Consider the following 19160-nt stretch of genomic DNA (forward strand, 5'->3'; position numbering starts at 1 on the left):
TGAACATGGTGGGATGTAACTGCTCTGAAGCTGGAAGACAGAACCCGTGTGTTCCAGTCTCAGAACAGTTGTAGAGTAAAACCTCGATAACTCGACCCCCGTTAATTCGGAAATTCGGATAATTCGGACGAGGTGCTGTGTTGGAGGACTTTTGCTGCGGTGCACAGCGTCGGTGCGGAAGCAGCAGAGCATTCTGCAGCTATCAGAAAAGTTGTTTCAAAGGCTGAGATTTCCGGTACAATGCAAACCACACACTCGGCAAGGTTCACCTCATATTTTATTGCCCGTCCGATAATTCGACATTCGGATAATTAGGACATTTTCGTCGGTCCCGTGCGATCCGAGTTAACGAGGTTTTACTGTACTTCCTATCAGTGGTGGATACAGGGGGGGGGGGGGCGATCGTCCCCCAAAACATCAGCGTATACATTGGATTTACCTGTCTCCCCTCCCCCACTACGCACTTCGACAAAGGAACCACTGCCCCCCCCCCCCCCTCACGCAAATCGAGAGTCTGGATCCGGCCCTGTGCTTCCGATCATATACAAATAATCCGTCCAATCGTTTCGACGATACGCAGCTCCCGCTTCCATTCCAACGTGAATCGTTTGCTCTAAACAGCACGCGAAGATAGTACTAAGTGGATCTCCTCACCTTGACCAATCGCTGCAGGATTTCTGCGGGTACGGCCGGCCGCACGATCAAGACGTACTCCTAACAAGTGGCGGACACATCGGAAGTGCTACTGCTCCCCTTTTTCAAAAGTTACGCCCGTGTACGAGTACACACACCGCGAGAGACAGCGCCGTTTCTCGAGCATCAGTGTCCTTGATCGAATGCCGCTGGGGACTCGCTGGGACGAGACGAGCATTAACGATTAGCTTCTTTCTTCCCTGTGTACCGTCACGACGTCCTTTCACAACGTTTCGTCGGCGACATTCTAACCCCCGCTTCGTACACGGCAAATCATTGTTTGGCCCCTTTTCGCATATATTCGTCGTAGACGACGTTTAAAATGCAAATCAGGCACACAGCGTTCGCCGCATTTCGAACGGCTGCCAAGATCGAGCGAAAACAACGTCCTTCGTACAGTTTTCATAGCGCGTCGTGTCATCTCGCGTTCGCTTAATATTGCGGATAAAGTCGGGGTGATTTATTACTGGTCCGCTCGGACGCTTCGGCTTCATTATGGACTGCGGTTGAGAAAGGTTTCCATTATATTTGAGTTGCTATGGAGACTGGAAACTGTAAGCCTCCCAAAAGAATGCATATTTGAGCTTTTTTTCCGTCAGCGGTATAACGAAACAGGGCCAAGGACGGGGGTGTATCTTCTGCTTCATTTTCATATACTCGCACTGTGGAAACGAGGCTCCGGATATTCCCAGCCTGCTCAGAACTGACGGCTCGGTGCACCCAAAGGATGGGAAAGGGTGAACAGAGAAAGGGAAGGATGATTTTGGTGCAAGAGAAGGAGGCGAATGCGATGTCTCTTGTTCCAATATTCGCGGAACTACCAAAACTACCGCGGAACTACTAGCTTTCGTTCATGATGGTATGGGTACCACGGTAGTCGCCAGGATAATCGACAAATGTACCTCATATTGACGATAGCAGCGGTATGGGGTAGTTGGTCGGGATAAAGACAATACCGTACTGCACGATGTACACTGTTAGAAGAAAATTTATAAAAGAGGTACAACGAAGGCATAAATCACAGCCAAACTACCATATTTATACCCCGTTTAAACCATCGGGAACGTATATCATCGAGGCTGTACCTTCCGCGGCAGCTGAGGGTATAATAAGGCACTTCCTTCTTACGTTTATACCTCGGGCGTTTTGTATACCTTCTAACTGTGCAACGCGTGTGCTACCACGTTAATATGCGATGGAGATATTATCATCTGAGTTAAGCAGTAATTTAGCTGATAAACCCACTCAGTGATACAGTAGCATCTTAATTAATAGGGGGAGTGATTTATAGCAGCGTGCTATGTGTTCCTGAAATGACCAAATCTACACACCCTCACTCATAGTCGCTTCTCTGGCGAAGGCGGCTCCGCACTTTACAAGCGGCGGTGTATTATACCAGTATCGGCTCTCCGCCAAATACCAAATCCTCCCAGGTTGCTTCTTGCGTGGTGAGTAATCTGCACGAGCTCTTCTATCTGATTTATATCTACACTTTGTGAGTATGAGTTCGTGAGCGCGCGTGTCCATGTATTTTCTTCCATCTTTTTCCTCCTCGCGGTAGTTATTGTTATTGAAGCACACGTCGTTCAATATTATTTTGTTGTGATTTGTTACAACTGGATTAGGAAATCGACACTCTGATATAGCGCTCAAATAAATCGAATACTCCCGTTTTCCAAGATTATACCTCAGTTTTAAAAATATACCTTCTAGGGGATATATCTTTATACCATATACATAAATTGTTCTAACGGTGTATCACAATAGTGTATCACAATATCTTTTGCGCTTGCGCAGGACCACTGACGGTTTCCCTTACGTACGCAAAGGCAATAGCGTACGATACAAAAAAAGAAAAAACGCTATAATACCGAAACATACGGCAGAGCCTGCTGTAAGCTATATCAGGAGCGATAACAAAGCAAACACACCGGACGGATAGGCTTTTCAGCACGCACACAAAATACAAACTTCGTCGTGCACAATTTAGTTTCTTCTCACACTTGTACGCGCTCATTCTGCGCAGTACGGCAACGATTCGTTGCTACGTCCCTCTAGCCCAGTCCTACAATGCCGTAGTGAAATCAACGTAGCCGGAAAGGTGTGGAGGAACTATATCTGGTTGTTCCCATCAAGTGGCTCGCGTGCGAAGATATCGCTAAAAGCCCGTTTAGAGTTGCGTGCAGCCTGGATTTACACGGAAAAGCTGTTATACGCGCGGTGTATCACGATACTTTGAAATAAGCATGCCTATAGCGGCGTTGTTTACATGAATGCGGGGCAGAAGCGCATCGTATGCACTTATAGGATCGAATCTTCTCCCACTATAGATTCTCAGCCAATCCCCTGGAAAGGATTGGTGCGAGGACGTGCGATAAGTGAATGCCAAAACGCTTCCGTCGCATTTATTTATTTTTTATTTATTTCAAAAACACAAGGCATTGCAGCCAAAGGAATACTGTGGTACAGGGTCAATAGCGCATGCTAGTGGAGGCTCCTCCTTCATGTAACCTAGCTGAGCTCTAGATGGAATGCCGGCTTAACTCATATTTCCCGCTAAGCAACTTTGAGGATTTTGAGGACTTTGAGGACACAGCGCACATGTTCACTGATGCGCGCATGACAGGAAAAACAAAAACGAACAATGTTTTATTTTTATTTATTTTTACATTTATTTTTACAGCACAGCGATAGCTGTATCAGGAAGGTCTCGCGGCGTTGACGGTGATTGTGGCCAACGTAGCAGAAACGAAATGACGTCACCGCGGCCTGACGTCACAACATCACGTGGAACACTGGGTGCCACCAATCACATCACACACACTCATGACATCACACCACCTGCATCACCGTCATTGGTCGGCACAGTAGTCAATCGCAGCGCAAGTAGAGGGAGGGTAGAGTGTGCATATGCTGTGGAGCGGGAAAAATACCTCGGACACTGCAGAACGATGTCATAGACGATGTCATACGCTGGATGATGTCATACGTCACGGAGGCCCTTTCATGGAAAGACACTCAAAAACTCGCAGCCTCGTCTGTTTTCTCCGGGAGTCTCTGGACTCTCCCAAAGACTATGAAAAAGTTTCTTTGCTCGGACTTCTCAGCAATCCTGGCAGTGACCGGCCTACATCTTAACTTTCGGCCGTCATCATTCCAACATTTGTTATCATATCGTCTCATCTCATCCGGGCTACAGTCGTAACGTCTGCCCACATAAGAGAGGCCAACGGCAAGCCGGTCTCGTCACCACCACCAGGTAGAGGGAAATAAACGTTGAGCTGTGCGCTTGTCGACCAGAGGCTGTGTGCGCTGGCACACGATCACATCATTGCCGACGTGGCTCTACTGTCTCTCTCGGAAACGTGGACCAATGCCCCGGTCGAAGTGCTCGGTTACAGATGCGTCTGTCGTCATCCATCATATCATCATATCGAACAAAGCTACCTCAATCTTACGTTTCACCATCATTTGTTGCTACTTGGTGCTGCAGGTCCCTGATCCAATGTCATGCAGCATCGTCACTCACACTCGCGCGAAGAACTGCGCCTGAACAACGTATACGTCTTGGGAAAGGATACAATGCGCGTCACAAAGCCTCCAATCATCATGTCTTAAGTAGAGATGTCCGGGAACTATTGACTGCAAATGCGGCAACCCTGTATAATACGTACATTGTTCAGCCTCAGTGCGCTCTCCTGTCTGAGCATTCTCGAATGGACCATTGCGATTAGGCTCCTTGTTTCGGTGCCAAGCTCTCCCAAACGGATCGTTTGTGCGCACAGACCGCATGCGTTGAAAGGCCAGTCACCGAATTGAGAGTTTAGAGGAAGGCTCCAATTTGGATCGTCGCACACAGTAGATAAATGGCACCGTTGGAATGAACTGAAGACTGCTCCGAGTTTAATGAGTATGGGAAACAAGAAGACATCATTAGAGAACGCCACGGGGGGACGGGAACCCAGGTCAAGGGACTTCCAATTACGTTTACACACTGCGCTTTTAGCGCAAATCTGCTCACCTTATACTTTCAGATTCGTTTTTGCGCGTTGAGTCTACAGTACAGCCAAAGAAGAAAACGTCCTTTTTTTTATAGCTCTTTTTTTCGGATGCGAGATAGCCTGGTTTCTTGAATAGTGTGTACGTGGTAGGGTCGTTGTTCCTCGGCTAATACATGGAGACGTTGACATCGTCTCGCACGTCGGGCCAAGCGACAAATGCAGTTGTCATAGCCCTCTATCACCAAACATTTGTTTACAAAAAGGTCTCAAAAGCAGAACTATTCTCCCTTAAGGGACCAGACCGCAGTAGTCGCCGAATTCTGCCATTAGAGTTTTGTCCAGACGTATATGTATAGATGCCATATGCAACATTTCGTCCCACAGAGCGCTGTAGGTTTCGGAATAAACGAAAAAACTGAGCAGCACGTTAGCAATTGGGTTCCGGTTATGCGATGACGTAAGAGCGAGCCACCGTCACCTGACGGACGTCACAAGGACTATGGACCAATATAAAGGTGATTGACAACTGTTTCCAGAGACGATTACGCGTAATCAGCATTTGCTGGAATTCGTCGGTTGATTGCTTGGCGGTACGAAAACTGGAAGCTGCGTCATAACAGCGGATGCGTTGGCTACACAAATCACTTATGAATAACTGCCCGCGAATTTAATTGAAATAGTATGCAAAGTGAGTTTGAATATCATAACAAAGCGTGTCATATCGTTTAAGCTTTGGGTCGGGTCCGGCCTACTACTTCAATAAAGCAACGCAGTTCTTTTAGACAATACGACGGGGAAAGGTGAACCAGGACGACATAGGATATCCTGGAGCTGTAAGTAACTGCTCACTGCAACTGCATACTGTTAGGAAAAGAAAGAAAACGAAGCCAAAATCAGAGCGGTGGACATGTAACAGAACAGGATACGGAACACGTGGTACGGGACACGTTCGCTCCCCAAGACCTTCCCCGGCAGTGCCTTGCCCTCAAGCTGGGACAACAAACCGTTCTCGTCGGGTCACAGGTCAAACAGAACAGAAATTCGAAAATTACAACTCTTATCGTGGAAAGTAGCTTCGTTACCGAACGAAGCGACCGATGCCTCACACAGCCGTTTTCTATTGCGTCGACCCCAATTATTTATGTCTTGTTAGTTGCAGATTCCACGGCCCTTTTGGCATACACGGACGTGTGGCATTAACGGACGGACAGACAGACAGCCAGACGGGCAACAACAACAATAGATGATGACGATGAGATGGGGTGTTTCACCACGGTGGTACGGTACCCTACCCCACTGCACGTGGAACATTATATGAGGATGATGAAGGAAGGATGAAAATACTACAACAAATTAAAGCGGCTGGAGCAATCCAGTGGACGACAGGAATCCATGAACAGGTGAAGAACCGGACGATGGAGCACAGGATCTTCAGAGGGGCCAGTGAGTGCCGCTAAGTTGAGCGGTCTCTTGCTGATACGGGCAAGCTCATCACACAGTATCCGCCTTTGCGGGGAGTAGAGTGCACATTCCATAAGAATGTGCTGGGTGTTCGCCACGACACTGCAGGTGGAACAGGCTTGTGTCACAGCATCTGATCATGCACTTGAATTGTGGGGCGGAAGCCACATTCAGGCAGAGCCTACGCAGGAAGGAGGTAAAATGGCGTAATAAACGGGCAGGGAACGAAAACAACAAATTTGGGTCTACCGAATACGTGAGAGATTGAGCCGTGATGTCCCAGCGCCATTGCTGCAGAGGCAAGGATTGAAACCACGCAGTTAGTAGGGTCCTTCTGTCACCTCTCGACAGCACAATGGGTACGGCTGTCGGGGGCTCATGGGCAGCCGTTGCTACTCTGCCAGGCTCCTCATTGCCTGTTAAACCGCAGTCACCAGGACGCTGAACTTGGCGGAGAATGTCTACTACGATGGGGGCTAGCGACCCACGAAGCCCCATGGTTGCCAAACATTGCAGAGCAGCCCGTGAATCGGTGTAGACCACCCAGACGCACACCTGTCACAGGACCGCAGGGATGCAGTGAGAGCTGATTCAGAAAAACCATAGGCTAGCTCCCGTGGCATAGTGGTTAGGATGTTCGCTTTCCACGCCGAGACTGGGAGGTGACACGGGTTCGAATCCTGGCACCGGCTGTGCTGTCTGGGGTTTCCCCTGGGTTTTCCGAAGACATTCCAGACGAATGTCGTCAGTTTGTCATTCACTACCGAGATCAATCTATATATGTGCGTTCATAGTTAAAGGGGCGCTACAGTGCAAACATTTCTCTTCGCAGAATGGAAGCTGCCGTTACCTTGACAGTAATACAAAAAAAAAAACGGTGGTCCTTCCGTTGCGTTGTTCGCGATTCAAGCGTGAAGGAAAAGCGCAATACACCTTCCCTCTCCTCTTCTTCTCAAGAAGCGCGGCAATGTGGAGCGGCCTGTTATTGGTCCATTTAAACTACCTCCCGCGATGATTGGGCAAATCGTTCGAGGATGAGACCAATGACAGGCCGCCCAACATTACCGAAAGCGTAAATTGCGGTTCCGTTCGCGCTTAAATGTATACGGAGGTTTCGGCGCGTATCACTGGGCGCGGCTCTGATGCCCCCACACTGCTGTAATGGCGAACGGGTGACGTCAGGCAAGATGGCTGCTCTCTAGGAAACTGCCTAAAGTAGCAGAGAGACAGGTTATGTTAGCGACGTAGTTTAACAGCTTGTTGCTTGTAAACCCAGCACAGCAAGTTATATATGTGACACGGAACGCTATATATTTTTATTTTTTGGGCTAGTAAAATTGCGGTAAAACGGCGATAGGGGCGACGTCTGGTAGGAAATAATCCCAGATTTGTCGAGCAACAGTTACCTATGTTCCCGACTGGCTTGCGGCTCATGATGACTGCGTAGCCGACACACAGCCGACACGTAGCCAATGTAGCTCTTTTGTTTTACACCCAGTGTTGTGCACATGCAATGTAGTTTTGCCGCCGTACTTGACGAGCGATGCGCAGTTGGCGACCACTTCGACACAGAGTTGCTCGTAATTTAGAATTTTAATTTTCTAAAAAAACTATGAGCGTAATTGTGACGTCAGAGTACTGAGGGCTCAGGCTGCCGAACAGATAATTTTTCTGAGATTGCAACTCTATTACGTTACAGTGCCTTTAAATTATGAACAACGCAACGGATACACCCCGTTCCTTTTGTGTTACAGTAACGACATTTTTCATTCCGCGACAATGTTTTAGTGCCCCTTTAAAGGAATCAACAAACCTAATGCCGTTTAGACGACAAAACGAAATCGAAAGAAAAAGCGTGCTCCTAAATCGCTGCACACTTATACGACGCGAGTGACTAGCACTTAGAGATTCCTCTGCGTAGTCACATCAAAATCCGATTAAGACATCACGAACAGTCTGGGAGATGTCACTCGACGCGTTTGCGGCAGAGAAATCTGGCGCGCCGAGTACCCGAAGTATTTCCGCGTTTCTAAAGGACGGTAGATTATTCCTGGAAACGAAGTATCGCATTGTAGCGCCGGAAGGAAACGCAGCATTTGGAGGTATCCGTTTCGAGATACGCCACCGCACTGTATACAACAGGCACGTGTGAAGTACCTTTGTTGTGTAGGACTTCACGGTAATGATGATACGCGGCTCCAGGTTTCGGGACAGCCGTCATCAGCGATGCCTAAGTGGTGGCTAAGTTAACTCTATTTCGATGTTCTGAGTATAATACGGGAGTATGCCATTGTCTAGCGGCTGTTTCGCTGCTTTTAGGAAACAACAACAACTTTATTTTATGATGATGATTGGGACATTTCATCGCCAGGGATGTTTTTACATGTACAGGTTGCTTTTAGGCAATTCTCGATATTGTAACTTTGTTTGTATAAAATTGTTTGATTGAAGGATTGAAAAATTTTGTTGTTCAGGGACTGTCACAAGAAGCCAGCTCGTCGTGAGACTAAAGCTGTATTCCACTGTGAATTACGTCTAGATCCCGCATTCGAAGTTTCGTTCCAGAGAATTCCGTAGTTTCGAAGACAAACGAGCAAAAAATTAAGCACCTGCTCTCATCCGGTTTAGGTTTTACAGTATCGTACGGTGACGATACGTAAGCGTGAGCTATCGTACTTTTGCGGATGTCACAAGTGTGCGCTACCGACACCACCTGGATACGGAAGATTTGCTTAATGCCTCGTCTCACGCCTTCGCACCTGAAAAAAAAAAAGTTAGGATGTCCGCCAATCGCATAGCCACAGTCGCCGAAAGCGTCGTCGTGATTGGGGAGCTCTTAATTGTTACGTCACGTCCTTTAAGACATCGGACCTGGTTTCTAGGTGTCGGCCAAGGTGTCGGTCAAGGTGTCTGTAGGTGGTTGAGGCGATACCAAGATGAAGGTGACTGAATAATGTTTTGCGGCATGCGAGGAAATGCGATCGACAAGTTTTTGTCTCGAATCGGTGTATTCGATACTTTGAAGAACAAAAACCGGAAGCCAGAGACGTCACGGTGACGTCACCGCAGGCAAAGCGCTCGTTATAAACTTCGATTGGAAATAATTTGCTGACAATTTAATGAAAACATTCTGGACAGTGGACACAATCATACAAGGAAGCACGTGACAACGTACGACTAGCTTTGGTTTGGGTGTGGAGTGCCCATTTAACGCTGCTGTCGTTAACGTCGCTGATATCTAAGTACACGTCACGCAGTCTTCGACGTTCGTCGCGAAGAACCGCGTGTCTGAGCGATTTGTACCATGTCCCGAAATTCCTGGCTTCCTCGGCTGGGGCCGAACCTGCCACCTAGTGATCAGTAGCCGGGCACAGATACCAATCGCGTAATATATCGACGTTTTGCCAAATATGCTGTGTCATCACAAGTACCCTTCATCTGGATCAACGTCTCAGAAAAGCCTTGTTTGTGGCAGCAGCTGCACATTGCACTACTTTCCAGGCGATATCGGCGCAGTTCTCCTTGAAGTAGGCCCAGGACTCGTACTAACCCCGCTGTCCCCCACTCCTTCCTGGTGTCCTCTCTCCATCAGTCCACGTCTATACGCCGCTCATAGCAACAGTTGCTTCGCACACGCTAGCACGGAATAAAAAAAAATTACACTAATTTATTTATTAATCATTCCGCGAACTTCACAACGCGTCATGTACGTAGCTTAAGATGATGATGATGATGATAGGAGAAAAAAAATGTCCTACGTAGCTTAAATTCTCACTGCGTTACATGCGTCTTTTGCATGCCGTATTTTTCTTTTTCCGTGCCCATTATAGACGTAAGAAGACTGCAAACCACCGTGCTTGCAGAGTGAAAGTCAGATCTTAGCACAAGCCTTAAGCAACCTTTCGCTCTATTCTCGTTCCCATAAGTGGTTCCCGGTCAGACAGTATGATGCAAGCGCACACAGTGCACCTGTATGTTGATAAAGCCTCGCTTGGAGGAGAGCCTACGAAGGAGTCGAGAATACAGTGAGAGACTCCCAGCCTGCATCCACTCTGGAAGCAAAACAGAAACACCAATCTCTATACCTCTCGAGAGCACTATCGGACCGCCTCTAACCATCAGTGCAACAGAGCACATCGTCGCTTCCCGTCCGAAATATCGACGCTCGGAGCTCGGTGAATAGAATGGGAGAGCGGTCTCTCTTTGGGAGACAGCAATATTTTGCTAGACACTGCAGGAGGTTGGGCAATCTGCTTCTTACGTCAGTGGCCGCGAGTTCGGTATGAAAATATTGCAGGTCTGTACTCTCCGAAGGAAAGGGAAGTAGGGGGAAGGCTCACACGTTCTGCTTCTACAGTTCCCTGCACTACAACCGACCCCCTTTCATCCCTTCCCGAGAAAACGTGCCGACCTAGGCAGGCGGGCAGACAGCTCGAATCCCCACGTCATCCCAGTACTCTGAGGGTGTTGACGTAGCACATACGAATGGAACAGTGAGAGCAAGAAAGAAAGATTGTGAGAATGGTTAGCCGAAGGCACGGACATGGTCAGGGAGGGGCTCCCTTGGTGTTGCGCCTGATGTGTCAACAGCTTTAGGACTCCGAGAGGAACCCTGGTTACTTTCGCGTGCAAGTTCGTCGATATTATAATATATATTGGCGACAGGAGACTAAGAACATGCTAGCCAAGCTCAAACCGTCGCACTACAAACAATTGGCGGTATCACGAAAATGCCATGAAGCGTTGCTGTGACCTCAATGAAGATTGCATGGAAAATAAAGTAGAACACGAGAGCGAGAGAAAGAGAGTGTGTTTGTTTGTTTTTCAATTTCGAAGAACGGAACAGAAACGCGAAGCACCACAGCGGAGGTGAATCGCCTACCTCATCATCAACCGATGTGTGTGTATGTGTGTCTATCTGTTTGCCTGCCTGCCTGTCTCCCTGTCTGTCTGTGCGTGCGTGCGTGCGCGAGTGTGTGTCTTTCTCTCTCTCTCTTCTGGCGTGTTACCTATTGATTTTCAACATAAAGGAAACATTAGGTCCGTCCGTAACAGTTGTTGAGAGAGAAGGAAGAACTCACAATGACATCAAAACGAGTGCGGTCGCCCGACGATCAGGTTTGGAAGATAGCCCTACAAAGCTGTGGAATTTAAACGCGTTTGGCTCAATTTCCAGTGGACTTCCTTACGTCTTGCCTAATTTGAGTGTGAGACATCGCGCACAATATGCGTATATCCCGATCCGCTGTATCCACAGGACCGAAAAGAAAGCGGTTTTGTCTCGCGGGACACAACTGGAACTCGAATTACGAAAGAATGTGAGGATCCAACAATATTAACGCCCTTCAGTTTTTGTAACCTTGAGACGGCACTGAAAAGCAGTGAAGAAATGTCTTGGGCAGATTGCGTTACATAATACATAAGGCAAGTATTTCCCAACATTTCTATGGAGATATACGTCAACGATTTGTTACAATGGCGGCCTTCGTAGTGACGTTGACGTTGTGGAAGACCCTATAGCGCTATCGTAATGCACCGCGTGCTGAGCTACTGATGGCACGGACAATACAGAATAAACTAGTTCGCGTTAGCGCGTTCAAGATGAAGATCGTCTGTTTTTCGATCCCTTCAACGGTAATCTTCGCAACAAAAAATCGGCTACTTTTGTTGAACGTCGGAACTAGACGCGTATTCGCAGTCAAGAACAAGAAAACGGAGGATTTCTTGTTACAACCAAAAAATGTTACCCTAGAAGCGCAGTGGCAAGAATTCCCTTTGATTTGATTTGATTTTAAGAAGAAACAAAATGGAACAACAACAACACAAATAAATCCTGACTATGACCTGGGCTGATCCGCTACTTCATTACACGCGAAACGTTAGACGTTAAATATGAGAATGAAGTTAAAGTTAAGTGCAAGCAGTGGATGGGCATAAATAATTTTTTCGAGTATTTAAATATAAATACAAAATACTTTATTGAAAGGGGTATTTAAATAGCCTTCATAAATACTTTTCAACATGAGTATTTAAATACAAAAGATAAGTACAGTATTTAAATACCGTAACTACTACCATAAATACCGCGAGGAAGATGTCATCTGGATTTACAGAAATAACAATGGTCTTAACAACAAATCAGCAAGGAACAATATCATTTATTTGTTGGACTATCATGGTGATTTTAATATTAGATGTTTCTCGAAGACTGCATCTTTAGGCATCTGCTGTTCCGCCGTACAATCAGATTCGCAATGATCAGAATTTCCACAGGTGCCGACGAACAAAATGCTTGTATTAGATTTGACTAAGATGCTTCGTACAACAAGGTAATCGGGTAGTCGTGACTGTTGTCCACTACAACAGTGAAAAACTCGCCATCTAAAATGACTTGTCGCATGCACATGCTATAGCGCAAACACGGCATAACTGCGGCCCAAACTCGCCTTTCTTCCCGAAAAGTCAAATGCAGGGCAACTTTAAGATATCAATCAGTATATTCTGTATTTAGGAGTATTTATAAAGTATTTACAAGAATAAATACCTGAAAATTGGTATCTAAATATAATTATAAATACATTTTTCTAGTGTGTATTTAAATACAAAATATAAATGCATGTATTTATATTTTAAATAGTATTTTAATTACAGTGCATTTAAATACTGCCCATCCCTGTCAGTGCAAGTCCCTTAAAGGACTCCCTTAAATACATCGTTTCAGTTGTTTGTATCATGTTTTAAGTAACCCGTAACGTTCGTACATCGGAAACAGGCGGTTGCGACTTCATGTTCACGTATACTAATTGAAACGTCAGCTGCAGCTGGTCTATGCAGTAGCGGTCTGTGAATAGCAAGAATAATATTTTTTCAAATATTCGACTGTTTCGCGCAGACCGAGCACGACGGAGCCCAGAGACTGTTAAGAATTCATTCTCCGATCTTATCTTTAGCGCAGTCCATTGTAAAGCTTCACATAGGTCCTGCACATTTAATTGCACGCTTCGTTCATTAGCTTTGCGCCCTATTCATGCTCCCTACGCACTTACATCGTTCATTCAGAGATGATGACCAGCAGGATTATCTGTAAGCTTTTAGAGACCTTCAGACTGTTCTCAAGTTCACCATTAAGCGTGCACGAACGACTTTAGTAAAGTACGGAGTGCCTCGAATTACGAATATGCGGTATAAGGGGGAGTTTGAACTGGAAGTATTTTGCAGTGATGGTCAGTAGTTAACAACATGTAGTTAAACTACCCGATTATAGTTAAAAAGTAGTTATCAACTACTTGCAGAAATGTAGTGGCAACTACTAGTTAAACTACTATTTTGCGTAGTTAACTACAGTAGTTAGGTTACTGCAGGCGCCAACTACTTCCGATTTTGCCGCAAGCTTTACTTGTCTAGTGAAGCCTCATTTGCTTTGAAATAATTCTGCAACTTAGTCTATCGAGTAGGCACAGAAAGAATCCCGCCGCAAGCTTTGTATTTGACGGTCGTAGCAATGGCTTGAGCTAAAGTTTATCATTACTTGTGGTTCATATTTAGGTGTCCAAGAACACTACAAGGGATTGATGTTGATGGACAACGTTAAGTAGTTATAGATGTAGTTAAAATACATTGCAGTAGTTAGAGAAGTAGTTTTAACTACTCTCCTGAAAAGTAGTTGAACTACTAGTTAAACTACTCCATCACGAAGTAGTTTGTAGTTATAGTTAAACTACTCTAGAAGTAGTTAGTGGCCATCAGCCGTATTTTGTATCTTACAGTCGATGTGGGGGATCTGACGAGAGATGAAAATATTTCGCCTGGCTCGTGTCCTCTGTTTGATACGTCGACAGAAAGTGTCAGTCGCAATTACCTGACATCACCAAATCTGAGCCAGCTTCACTTGTGCTGGTACCTTCAATTTAGTGCCCCTGTCAGACGGACTAATTTAGTGTCACTTTCGACGAGTCACACTTGCACTTAGTGTCATTCGTGCGCTGCCACGCGACATCTTTTACTGACACTCGGCGGAAAGTGCACTAACGATTTAGTGCGTTCCCCAAGCTCACCTCACTTCTCCTTGGCTGACCGAGTGTGTAGCCTCGATGGCAGACTTTCTAGTACAGGTAAAAATATTGAGAAAAAACGAGGGGCCCCGACACAACAATATTTATAAACAAGTATTTTCAACAGCGTGTTTATTTTATTTTAGTGCAGTGCGACATTGTGCAAAAAACAAACAAACATGTCATTACCCTCGTTAACAGGCTGTCAGAACTTGGCGGTGTCAACGATGAAAGATGAAAGTCACTGAACTACGTTACTACTGAACTACTAATTGATTGATTGATTGAAAGAAAGAAAAGAATGTGGATTGTAGCCCTCATCACGAGGGCCGGCTACTGAACTACTGAATCGTTGATTTCTTAGGCAATTTGAGGCTTTGTGTGTATCTGTCCCTTCTATGTTGTTCCAGCCTCAGAACATCAGTTTCTCTCTTGGCGGTCTCGGCGATCCGGCGTCGGCCATTTTTCTTGTGGCGCATGTTTGAGGCCAATTTGTTTAATGTTGGAAGAATATTTGCAGGAGGTGTTTCTAAATCAAAGAAAAACATTCTGAGGAAGGTACGGTGGCGCGCCTAAAAATTTTGCCTAAAATTTTACATTGGTTAAGTGACACTTACTTAAGCCGTGTAGCAAGCACATAGTGAAAGTGACATTCGCTTGGTTTCTAGTGTACACTTCACGAAAATGACACTAAGTTAGCCCGTATGACCGGGGCATAAAGCACCTTCAATTGTTCAAGAAAATCTCCATGGTTGCATTGCAGCGAAGCACTCGGGCGACTCCCAACATTCTTTTCGTTTTTCGGTACAGAGTGTTCTCCAACGTATAAAATTAGTTCCTGCGAAAGAACGATGAGCGTAGGTGACTTACTGAGCGAACGCGAGCGCTCTGTTCCGCACGCCTTCGAAAAATTTTTCTCCTCGTGAAAAGAGCGCATCGTAGAACGAGAGGACGTCATGACGTATTCTACTCGCCTCACGTGACCAGTGACGTACAGCGGCACAGCTAAAACACGTATAAACGTCGCGTGAGCTGTGAAGAAAAAAAACAACAAAGAAACAAGACGCGGAGCCTCCAATACGTCACGAGACAATCGTGTCGGCCGTCCGCGGCTGCCTTCTTCGTTTTTCTTTTTTTGTAAATTCGATTGCATAGCTATAACGCGCCGCAGAGCGAAAATATTTTGCATGGCGACTCCTGGTGGACAGCTTGACAGATGAGGCAGGATTTCGAACGACGTTAGATGCCATCTCATTGCTCCTTTGAATGCCACTGCGGAATAAAAACTGAGTTATTTTGGTTCGTACAATAAATCAACCTCGCTCAAAGACCTAGTACGCAAGGTACAGATACCGCCAGCGAATACTGCGCGCCCCCACGAATTTTAGAGGGAACCTATGAAACTTCGTAGTTTCGGATTCTCCAAGAATAGGTGACGTCACCACGTGCTCTAGCGACGCACCTTCCTGGTCTGCGCTCCCCGCTCCCCGCTCCACGTTGCAAGATTGCCAGCAGTTGTGGCGAGGAAGCCGAAATCGAACTTGTTGGATCAATATGTTGCTGGACTGTGCGCTCTATGAAGCAACGCCTCTCAAAACTAGATATTAATTTTATGCTGCTTCTGCGTCACAAATGGAAAGAATAGAATACAATGTGAGTCACGTGGATTGCAACGGCATAAGCTCGTTAGGATTCGGAAAACGCAAGGTCACTGGTTCGTAGTCGCATTTTAAAGGAGCAATACGGTGACATTCAGCATGGCCGCAAACCCTGCCTCGTTCGTCAAGCTGTCCATGAGGCACGTGCCCGGGGACCACGTGACGTCACAACGTGGCAGCACAACTCTCTGATGCGCTCTTTTCACGAGTGGAGGATTTTTTTAAAAGGTGTTCGCTCTCTTTGTATGTCACCTGCTCTCGTCGTTCTTTCGCGTGAGCTCATTTTATTCGTTGCAGAATACGCCGCAGCGAAAAACACAAAAATGATTTTGGGAGCCACCTCAGTGCTCCTTCAACTGAACTGACCGAAAGCGTCACCTTCAGCGAACCGGAACGAGCATGAGTTTCCACGACATGAATGTAAACATGTGAGTCCAACCGTCTGTTACGCGCTCTTCGGTTCATATTTCCGACGTCAATGCTAACAAGAAAGGAAACTCCCAAGAAAGGAAAGGGATTTAGTTCCCCAATCTTTCCCACCGACCTGCCCCGCTTCAGAGTGTCTCTCTCTCTCTCTCTTTCTCAATATAGAAGAAATACGACAGTCTGGTAAAAGCCCTCGAGTGAAATGTCGAGTCGCGCAGTTTTTCTTTCGGGTATATTTGACTCCGCTTAAATTGTCGCCAGTCTGCCCGAAAAAAATAAATAAATAAAGAGGTCCATGAACTGTCGAACGCGCAAGACTTCGAAACCATAACAACACCGGGTGCCATAAATTTGCTGGACGGGCTCCCCATTTTTTCTTTTTCTTGCGAGTTTTGCAGTACGATGATGTTTTTCAATTCTAATACAGAAAGAAGCTACAATCGAATGTGCCTTCATGTGTCCAGGTGTCTGATTTGCGCCGCTGGTCTGGTGAGCCGTCGCCGTTTGTCAGAAACGTCGAGAGTCGTGATGTGATAGCGGAGTAGCGTTACTGTCAAGGTGATGCGATATTAAGTGTTGACAAAGGGAACGCGTGATACCTCGACCAGCAGAGGCGCTACTTTCAAACTCTCGCTTACAACTAATTCTGCGTATTTTGCCCCTCGGTTGTAGGGGTGTAGATCCCTATATGATCGAAATCAAGTAAAACTCAGGGAAACTTGCTGAGTTGCTTGATTTCGTTGATTCTTGTGCGTTGAAGGCTTACGTGTTTGTGTCGTCCATGACTGTATAGCCTGACTCGACTAATATCTCGTTGCTTACATCTCCATGATATTCATCCCTGCACCTCACCCTCACCTCCCTTCGCATTTGGTATGCAGGAATTATTCCTTGTTGAAATGAAAAAAAAAAAAAAATGGGCCCCAATGTTGTGTAGCACCGCAGGCCCCAACAGTTATGCAGCAATTTTAGTCATTCTGGAGACTAGATTTGTTGCTATAACTATTAGTCCCTTTGGAGACCTTTCCGTAATAAACGTATGTCTCTCCCCTCTTTGGGGACCAATTGCACGGAAGTTTATCCGCAGCTTAAGCTGGGGAATAAATCCCAGGGTCGGGCCATTAAAATGTGGGAGTAATTGTAATCTACAGGGGGGCGGTAAATTGATATTGCTCCCCAGTTTACTTCGTGTTTAGAGTGTATAGTGCCAGCCAGCGCCGCGTGCCGTGGTCGTGTGATATGGTCACGTAACATCTCTATTAAGGCTGGTTCACATTGCAAAGTTTACGGCTGCGTACGGCTTCCTACGTGTACCTTCGTTCTATCTTGAAGGACGTTCCGTTGCAGTGATTCGTTGTCCGCGGACGTAACACGCAAGCGCAACCGTAAACGCAGCAGTGTGGATCAGCCTTAACGGTGCAAAGTAAGGTAGGGGTACTTTCGCGCCGGGCCCCATAGAGCTAGCACCGTTAAACCCGTTTCGCATAATACAGACAGTTTTTCTATTCTGTACGAAAGTATAATCCCGTGCACTTTTTAAAATTCAGGATCAGGACGGTAGATAAGCATTTTTGACGCGACGATTGCACACGAACGTTAAGTACTTGGATAATTCTATAGAAAAGTAAGCTGTGAACATTTAAATTCGAGAAACTTTGCAGTTTAGGTGCGTGTAGTATAACAACAGTACGGCCCGTCTGTGCATTGATCCATTTGAAGAAAGCTTGGAAAGAAAAATCTTTCGGCGCTGTTACCATGCCGTAAAACAAGCACGAGGCAAGGTCGTAAGGGTCATTTCCTGAAGGCTAAAGCAAGCTCCATTTATTCTTCTAATCCGTCGTAAGCTGAACATCGTTTCTGCTATAGTGCTACTCGACGTCGTACGGACCCAGGAGACTCGAAGAAGCATGCACGCGGGTTCGTTCCGTGCACACAACAGTGCGTTACAGGAACTTGGGAATTGGTGGATGAAGTACTTGTTGCTGCTTTTTGGCCGTCCCCTGTGCCGCTTGGGGTACAATAATGAAATGAAATGAAGTAAGATAGAGACGTTCAGCTCGGAAGAGATAGACACGTGACAACGATGTCATGGGAGAGTGGGGGGAAGAATATATTTATTAGACGAAAGGGGGGGGGAAGAAAAGGGGGAAAGGTCAGTCAAACGGGATGCGGGTGTCGTGAGCACCACATGTACAAATGTACACAGGTGGCCTTGCGTAGGACTGTGACTCGGGGAAAGTAAAAGCACAGTCATCAATTGCCGCTGTCTTCATTACATAGACGAAGCTTTTGTCTTTGTATATACTGGGTGGCATAAAGAAGAATCGTGTCTCCGCTCTGTTGGGTTGAAAGCCGGACGGACAGGCAGTGACCACGAAAAAAAAAGGAAGTGGTATCCAATGCTCCCATGAAACTCAATTATCCAATCAAAGCGACGTGAGTGGACATCCATTCCAATGAACTCCAGCCGCTATAACGGTGGGAAGATTTACACTTTTTCCACTAGCCTTGGGGCAGTGACGTCGAGTAGCCGAGGCGTGAAAAACAGGAATTATTTTAGCTCAATTTGTTTGTTATCTACCCGAAGCAGTCCTATGGAGTTACGCAAGGGAGTTACGCCGGGGCAGTACGGCAGTAATCTCTGCGCGGAGTTGTTTCTTCTTCTTTTTTGCTCTATCGTTAAAATCATCAATATCACCAACAGCTCTCTTTTCTTCAATAGGTTTAGTTTTCGGACAGTGTTGGCTGAGCATATTTGCGCTCTGGTTATATTCACGCCTCTTGTCATGTGGTTCCCCCTGAACTTGCCGTGTAATTGAACAGCTTGGCCCCGAAGTTCTACTACTCAGTCGACTCTGCCTATCGCGTGC

The 19160-nt window shown here is 46.2% G+C and overlaps 1 protein-coding gene and 1 long non-coding RNA gene across 7 annotated transcripts in view; one reads left to right on the top strand and one right to left on the bottom strand.

Moving 5' to 3' along the window:
• Positions 1–19160, bottom strand: part of LOC135366884 (adenylate cyclase type 5-like) — a 109380-nt gene that overhangs the window by 86742 nt on the left and 3478 nt on the right. For 2 of the 4 annotated variants that reach the window (XM_064599846.1, XM_064599847.1), the window contains exon 1: positions 655–790. The exons of the other annotated variants lie outside the window; for them this stretch is intronic. The gene's annotated coding sequence lies outside the window, so the exon portion shown is untranslated. Of the gene's footprint in view, positions 1–654; positions 791–19160 lie in introns of those variants that run through there. 4 annotated transcript variants of the gene reach the window in all.
• Positions 1–19160, top strand: part of LOC135366886 (uncharacterized) — a 211484-nt gene that overhangs the window by 78520 nt on the left and 113804 nt on the right. The window lies entirely within an intron of this gene.

Source organism: Ornithodoros turicata, chromosome 8 (genome assembly GCF_037126465.1).
Source record: "Ornithodoros turicata isolate Travis chromosome 8, ASM3712646v1, whole genome shotgun sequence".
NCBI lineage: Eukaryota > Metazoa > Arthropoda > Arachnida > Ixodida > Argasidae > Ornithodoros > Ornithodoros turicata.